This window comes from Oratosquilla oratoria, chromosome 12, assembly GCF_046742065.1.
Source record: "Oratosquilla oratoria isolate Oo_2021 chromosome 12, ASM4674206v1, whole genome shotgun sequence".
Lineage (NCBI taxonomy): Eukaryota > Metazoa > Arthropoda > Malacostraca > Stomatopoda > Squillidae > Oratosquilla > Oratosquilla oratoria.
The window spans coordinates 67,942,940-67,952,056 of record NC_134788.1 but is presented as its reverse complement, the minus strand read 5'-3'; positions in this window follow the sequence as shown (position 1 = coordinate 67,952,056).

Sequence of the window (9,117 nt, the reverse complement as noted above, 5' to 3'; positions counted from 1 at the left end):
CCCCGTTCCCTCCTTTCCCCTTATTTAATCTCAAGCATTTGTATCTCAACTTGTACTTGAAAAAGCTGTAATAAGCGAAACGTCGTACAAATAAAGGCTCCGTCCTCATATGGTGTTTATCTCGTCAATCTTGTCGGCAAACTGCCACTTTTAAGCATATATATATATATATACATATATATATATATATATATATATATATATATATATATATATATATATATATATATATATACGTTCCCTCTTAAAACTATTCTTTCCCACGTTTTTGAGTATATATTTCCATGTTCGCCTTTATCTTCTATGGTAGGGGGAAGAGAGAATTCTGCCACCTAGCTTCTCATGCTGGTCGTAAAAGGCGGCTAAAGTGGGATGGAGTGATGGGACTAGGTATCCTGCTCTCTGTAACCCTATCCTACGAAAAGTCAAGGCATGAAAAGGTCTCGAAGGAGTTTCCTAACCAGAACCCTAAGACTTGATTCATTAAATGTCCGTGGCTGTGGTACGGACGAGAGTAAGGGGAAAGAAATAGACAATATGTGGGAAGAAAGTTGGATGTGTTGGCATTAAGTGAACCTAAGTTGAAAGGGAGGGGATATTTCAGAATTTGGGTTTGTAGGGTGTGGGGAGTGAGGAGGGGATGTGGGAGGGAAGAGGTGGCTCTACTAGTAAAGCCAGGTTTACACGCTACGATAAATTGTAGCGATTTATTGTAATGAAAAGGTTGTTACAATTTGTCATTACGTGTAAACAGGAGATCGTAGCGATTTATCGCTACGATCTCCTGTTTACTCCTGTGACGTCAGTCCTCGCTTCGCTCGCGAGCGAAGCGAGGACTGACGTCACAGGAGTAAACAGGAGATCGTAGCGATAAATCGCTACGATCTCCTGTTTACACGTAATGACAAATTGTAACAACCTTTTCATTACAATAAATCGCTACAATTTATCGTAGCGTGTAAACCTTGCTTTAACAGGAGATCTCCTGTTTACACGTAATGACAAATTGTAACAACCTTTTCATTACAATAAATCGCTACAATTTATCGTAGCGTGTAAACCTGGCTTAAGTGATGTAGTACATCTATAAGCACTTCAAGTGAAAGAGAAGTTCAAAATGTATTCTAATCCAGCAACAGGAAGTCTGCCTTTGCTCTGTGCTGTGTCACCTGTTTATTAGTTTGCGCTTAGGGTTAGGAACGGGCATGATATTCTAAAGTTGTTATTACACTTATCACCTCTGTTATTTATTACAATTTCTTGAGTATTTTCCGCATTGAATTTGGCGCCAAAACAGTCTAACTTTTTCATTTTCTTCGTTAATCCTTGTGTTCATTGTGTAAGTTGTCTGCAATCGATGCTCGGCTGACTTTAGGCTCATTCGTACGGACTAGTATAGAATATTCAGTTCTCTTTCGTCGGCTTATGGTCATATGTTGGGAGTGGCGTGTGTATAAATCTTCTGGAATGAGCCAGAATAAACGGAACTGCATGTTATCGAGAATTAGTAAATGATAACATCGCCTCATATATTATCACCAATAGCGTCAATTATTTACGTGTTTGTTTATTTATTTGTTTAGATATTTTTCACTAACAAAGACACTGTTACTTTGATTTCAGAGTAAATAATTAATACGATACGACTTCAGTGCGACACACCTACGCGATTTTTCTGCTGACCTTCGAAGTTTATGACAACAAACTTTGTCTTTGTGTGAAATATATTCTTATATATCTATTTACTTATTCCTCTATTCTTTTTTCTATTCACCTACTTATTTGTTTAATAATCTATTTACTTATTCAATGATTTATTTACACATTCATCAATCTATCTATTTACCTATTTCTATTGAGTATGCTCACCGCTACACATTTGATATTTAGTGGTGTCCCTTCTCGCTGAACAGTTATTATACACTTTAAATACAACAGTTATTTTGTATAGAAGGGATTTAATACAATACAATGACCGAAATTTTTGTATTTACATGTTTGACCATAGCATCCCTTCCTATATCATGCACGCGTGCACACACACACACACACACACACACACACACACACACACACACACACACACACACACACACACACACACACACACACACATCAAAAAGGACAGTTATCGAAAAGACCTGAAGAAAAAAATCCACGCAAAGTAGTGGATGTTTGAAACAAATTGGACGAAACAATAGTATGCGCAAATACTATTTAGGGACAATCTAGATATTGCGAGATACAAAGATAGGACGTTACGAGCGTAGCTCCCCTTCCCGTATAACACAACTAGGTAAATACACGTACCCACACGTAGGCACAGGCGAGTCAGACTCCGATCGACCGCACCCTGGTTACGCGACGACGCGGCAACGACATTGGTTGTGACGTCATACCCTGTAACTTATTCCTGTGACCTGGCGTATCTATCCATGATTATATACATATATATATATATGTGTGTGTGTGTGTGTGTGTGTGTGTGTGTGTGTGTGTGTGTGTGTGTGTGTGTGTGTGTGTGTGTGTGTGTGTGTGTGTGTGTGTGTGTGTGTGTGTGTGTAATAATGACACTCGTTTTTCTTCAGCCAAAGTCCCGTGCAGAATGGATGAAGAGTTCTGTGTGCAAAGATAACGGTAAACAAACTGGTAGATAACATGAAGTATAAACCAACAGTTTGACATCATCCTTGTTCTAAAAAAAAAGAAGAAAAAAAAAGTAAAGAATAATTCTAATGAATAAACATTGGAAGACATATGATAAAGAGAGCAAGAAGGGTAGAAACGAAAAATAAACAGAAGGAATAAAATCCACCGTGAACCAATTTGCAGAATCGTTTAGTTCCTATCACACTGTATCCACCGTTGATCGTCCCCAATGCTTCTGTTTTGGGTGCCCAAGGGAATGCCGTTGCTTCGAAATTAACTGCAACGACAAAGCGCAGATATCGACTAGACATACTTCGATCCATAATAAGGTCGGTGGCTAGGAGAAATGAATACAGTAACACACAAGCGGGTAACAATAAATAGATAAATAAATATGTAAATAAATAAATAGATGAACAAATAAATAAATAAATAAATAAATAGATAAATAAATAAATAAATGGATAAATGAATAAATAAATGAATAAATCCATGTTGAAGTCGGTTGCTAGGAGAAATGAATGCAGCAACACACAAGCGGGTAACAATAAATAAATAAATAAATAAACAAATAAATAAATAGATAAATTAATTGATCAATTAATTAAACAAATAAATAAAAATAATTTATTGGTAAGCATTACAAAACAGGTAGTCACCCAACGGAATAGTACAGTAAAAATGCTCGAAATCTGACTTGCCAACGTGAACGACCGAACTTCACCGACCAGCCCTGTGCTTGAAGTACTTTCCACCCTCTGGTGCTTGCGAGACTGAACGAGCTCTGGGGCGAGCAAGCACTCGTAGTCTTAGATCAGGGAGCGAGTCGTCTGTGCAGGACTGACTTTACTAGCTTCCCCAGAGAGAAAATGGTATGACGACATCAAACAACTAAACCAAGTACGATCAGAAAACGGGCGCTGTTGCAGTGGAAGCTATTAAGTTTGACCAATAATTCCCCTCAACTCATCTTTGTATGTTTATCTAAATTTATGTAAAATAATTTTCGTGAATTAGATAAAAGATACCATAATTACCTTAAGGATAGACAGCATTCTAAGACTCAGAAGTTTTTTGAGGTGAGTGAAATTGTTTGGCGTTTCTGGGAATGCTATCAGTATCACCCTTACGGGACGCTAACACAGATTATACTGTAGATAGTGATGGTAATTTCTGTTCCTAGTAATAAATAGACATAATAACTGGTGACGAAGTTGAAAGAAGTTGAAAGTTGGAAAGAACTGGAAAACTTCATGCAAGGTTCTCGATATGTCAAAGCTCAAGCTAAACATACATGTAGAACGTTATATATATATATATATATATATATATATATATATATATATATATATATATATATATATATATATATATATATATATATATATATATATATCCTGGTTGTCACTCGGGAACAGAGGATGACAACGTCTTTCTGTGGTCATATATGGGTGCTCTGTCGTATAGCTCTGGAGTACGAAGGCATAAGCGCATAGTCTATTGCAGCGAGGCCATGGAACACCAGCCAGTGGAGGGGGGTGGGAGAGGCAGCAGCAGCTGCTCTGTATCGACGCTCTCGCACGGCTTCAAGACGGTGACATCGATCGTCGTCAAAGGTATATACGCATATATATATATATATATATATATATATATATATATGTATATATATATATATATATATATATATATATATAGTAATGTACTTGTCAAGTCTTACGTTTTTTGTGTACGTCTTACGTAATTTGTATGATTTTCAAGTCTAAGTGCGCAAATTGAAAATCATACGCTTTTTCTCCGCATGCGATGTGTTTTTTTAACGTGCTTGTTTTGAACAATTGGAAATATTTTCCCTTTTTCAACTTGTCATATCATGAGCACCACATGATGAAGGTGTATCGTTTACAAAAAATCTGTAAACAGTGTTTTTTCATTATGTGGTTTTCATACTGTCGTGTGTTTATATTGTGTTTTCATTCTGCATTTGTTTTGAAACAAATAAATGTCGAATGACAAAAAATATGGATTTCTTAAAGTTTTGGTTACCTTTTTATACACAAGCTTATGGTCTCTAACGCAAAATATTACGGCAAGACCAAATTACCTTCACAGATATATATATATATATTACAAAGGATTACAAAGGCAAAGCATGCCGACAGGAGACCTTTTGATCCATATCTAGGTCGGATGCAAAAAAAAAAAAAAAAAAAAAAAAAAAAAAAAAAAAAAAAAAAAAAAAACGTATTAATAATAAATTAAAACTATAACAATGTAAATAACAATTAAAATACATAAATAAATGCATTGGTATAGTTGAATAACAAACAAACAGGTAAATAGTAAATGATAATAAATTGACATATAACTAATAATAAATGAAAATCAGACAGACAAATTATAACAAAACAAAAACAAATAATATAACATAAATTATAATAATTACAGCATCTTACTTAGGTATTTATCTAAATGATTCTTAAAGCTTCGAACTGAACTACATTGCACTACCTGTGCAGGAAGTTTATTCCATTCATTAACTACACGGTTGGCAAAGTTGTTTCTACCTACTTCCAAATTGAATCTATTTCCGGACAGTTTGAGACCATTGTTTCTTGTCTGATTCTCATTCAATGTGAAAATTTGGTCACTTTTGATGTTGTCAATTCCCTTTAAAATCTTAAAGACCTGTATCAAGTCACCTCTGAGTCTACGCTTTTTTAGGGAAAACAGATTCATGTGCTTAAGTCGATTTTCGTATGATTTATTTTTGATATTTGGAATCAGTTTTGTGGCTCGCCGTTGTACTTTTTCCAGTCTGTCAATGTCTTTAATGAGATTCGGTGACCATACGGAAACAGCATATTCCAAATGTGGACGAACTAACGATTTATATAGCTTGTTAATGAGTGATGGACTTTTGAAATCAAAAGATCGCGCAATCAATCCCAGAATCTTATTTGCTTTCTCAGAGGCTGAAATACACTGCTTGGATGATTTGAGGTCGTTACTGATAATTACGCCGAGATCTTTTTCACTATCCACTTTTGTTAACGAATTTCCAAATAACTTGTAATCGTACTTGCTGTTATTTTTACCTATGTGCATTACCTTGCATTTACTTGTGTTAAATTTCATTAGCCACTTTTCAGACCATTGCTGTAATTGATCTAAATCTTCTTGAATATCTAATTGGTTTGAGTGATCATTTGCCACTCCGCACAGTTTTGTATCATCAGCAAATTTGGAAACAGTAGATTTTAGTCCATGGTCTATATCATTTATATATACTATGAATAGAAGTGGCCCAAGAACGGAACCCTGAGGAACTCCACTTGCAACACTTTTCCATCCAGAAGTTTTTCCATTTAAAACAACTCTCTGTTTTCGACCTTTCAACCAATTACTAGTCCAACCTAATAGGCTACCACTTATTCCATGCAAAGCTAATTTAGTAAGTAGTCTTTCGTGTGGGACGGTATCAAAAGCTTTTGCAAAGTCTAGATATATTAAATCTATATTGTTTCTTTTGTCAAAATTCGAGACAACTGTGTTGTAGAATTCGAGTAAGTTAGTCACGCAAGAACGTTTCCGTCTGAAACCATGTTGGCTATCATTTATCAAACGGTTACTTTCTAAATGATATTCGATAGCATCTCTGATGATAGTTTCCATTATTTTTCCTACGATCGAAGTCAAACTAATAGGCCTATAGTTATTTGGTTTCTTTTTGTCACCTTTTTTGAATATGGGAGTAACGTTAGCTAGCTTCCATTCTCTTGGGACATCTCCGGATATGATGGATTTCTTGAAAATAATTTCTAATGGAACAACAATCTCATTTTTCATTTCCTTTAAGATTCTTGGATGCCAACCGTCAGGCCCTGGTGTTTTATTAACTTTGAGTTTGTCTATACACCTTTTAATTGTTTCTTTTGTTATATTTACCGTACCGAGTAAGTTTACCCCAGACTTTTCACAGGTTTCAGTTTGGAATTCACTTTGAGGTGTTTCGTTTACGAATACCGAGCTAAAATAATTGTTTAAGAGATTACACATTCCTTCATTTGAATATTCAAGTTGACCGTCAGCAGATAATAGTGGACCAATGTGATTCCTAACAACCTTTTTATCTCTAATGTAACTATAGAATTCTTTGGGATTCTCTTTGGATTTCTCAGCGATGTTCATTTCGTATTGTCGTTTTCTTTTTCTTATTGTCTTTTTTAAATCTCTCTGTATTGATACATAACTTTCATAGTCATTAGATGCACCCGAGCACTTATATTTCTTATAAGCCTGTCTCTTTTTAGCAATACTTTTTTCAGTTTCTTTGTCGAGCCACTTTGGGCGAGCCTGATTTGGGGGACGTCTGTCCTTAAAAGGAATGTAAGTTTGAATCATCTTAGTGAGCGTATTTTGAAATATTTCCCACATCTGATCTACAGGCCTTTCGTTTAATTTTGCCTCCCAATCTGTAAGCTGAAGCTCCTGACGTAGTTCTATGAACTGAGCTTTACTGAAATCGGGTATTTTAGAAGCACAAGTATCTATTCTAAAATTGTTTAGGAGTTTGAATCTGACTAAGTTGTGATCGCTATTTGCAACAGATTCACCGACTTCTACATCAGTTGCCATGCTTTCGCGGCTAGTGATCAATAAATCGAGTAAGTTTCCATATCTTGTGGGCTCTTTTACATGCTGAATTAAGTAATTGTCACCAAGAAAATCAATCAAGCGACTACCTATATGGCCATGTTCAAGGGTCAGCCAATCAATGTCAGTAAAATTGAAATCACCCATTATCAATAAATCCCGGTTGCAGAAACTAGACAGTTCTTGAAATAACAGTTTGTCGTCTGCTAATGATAATGTCTTTGGCCTATATATATATATATATATATATATATATATATATATATATATATATATATATATATATATATTGTACAACACTGAATGTATCCCAGTGATTTGAGATACATTTTAACAACCACAAACTTGTGACCTCCATTGGGTCTCCCGGTGTTGATGGCTCAAAATTAAAGTGCATAATGTGGTTGCTAGGTTCGAGTCCTTGGCAGTACCGCATTTCAATTTCTGCATGTGGCCTCCATTGGGTCTCCCAATGTTGATGTTATAGGATAAAGTGCATTGTGGTTGTTGAAATATATATATATATATATATATACATATATACATATATATATATATATATGTATACATACTTATAAGTCAAATATTTCAATAGTCGCCACAGATTTTGAACTAAGGTCTCGCTCATTACTATACCACTGCCGTACCGACTGAGACGTGGGATATTCAACGTTGTAAATACTTGAAGCTGAATTCATTCCCAAAAATTCTAGGTAGAGTGCAAACTGCCGCCATGACCTAATTTCACAGAGAGAACCAGAGATCAACTCTAGACCAGTCGGTAACGTTGTTACAAAACCTGTATGGAGTTTCGTCGTTGTAAATACCTGAAGTGAATAGTCGCAGATAACACACACACACACACACACACACACACACACACACATACACACACACACACACACACACACACACACACACACACACAAGGTGTTCGGGATGAATTTGATAATTTTTTTATCTTCTGTCATTTCAGGACTATTTGAAGGATTTGATAGCGGTAAAGTGCCATGGGTAGCTGATTCTGTGTACTATTTGTGGGTGTGAGAGCTAGAGAGCATGGCCAATTGAAAAACACCGAAATATTGGAAGAGAGTGACCTACATCATAATGATTCGCGCCTGATTAAAAAAAAATCAGAAATTTTAGCTGCAGTGGAAGCGGTGCCTAGCAGGAAGGATCATAGCAGGCGTTCTGACTCTGTCCACACAACGAAATTCGTTGAGAAGCTGAAAAAATAAATGTGGCAGCAAGATGCAGGCTAGGCAATGCGGAACTTGGCGAGAGAGATGGGCGTCGGAGGGGTGATTATGAAGAAAGCAATAAACGAGGATCCTCGCTACTCCTCATACAAGAGGCACGAGGGCCAACTACTCACCGCCAAGCAACTCCTCAACTACGTCAAACGTCCAATCGAGCCGGGGACGCTCTGGTTCTTTAACCCATTAAACTCCGATGACAAGATGTCTTGTCATTTGGTCAAATAAAACAAAAAATCATAATAAAACAACAAAATGTTTGATGATCAAACAGCACCAGAAAAATATGACGTCGTCAGTCCTCCTCCTCGAGGAGGACTGACGACGTCATATTTTTCTGGTGCTGTTTGATCATCAAACATTTTGTTGTTTTATTATGATTTTTTGTTTTATTTGACCAAATGACAAGACATCTTGTCATCGGAGTTTAATGGGTTAAAAAGGCGGAGCAAGCCGACAGGAAACCTTTTGGTCCATAACTAGGACGGAAAAAATATAATAATGATAAAAAAAAATAATATAATACAAATGATAATAAGATAAATGAATAAAT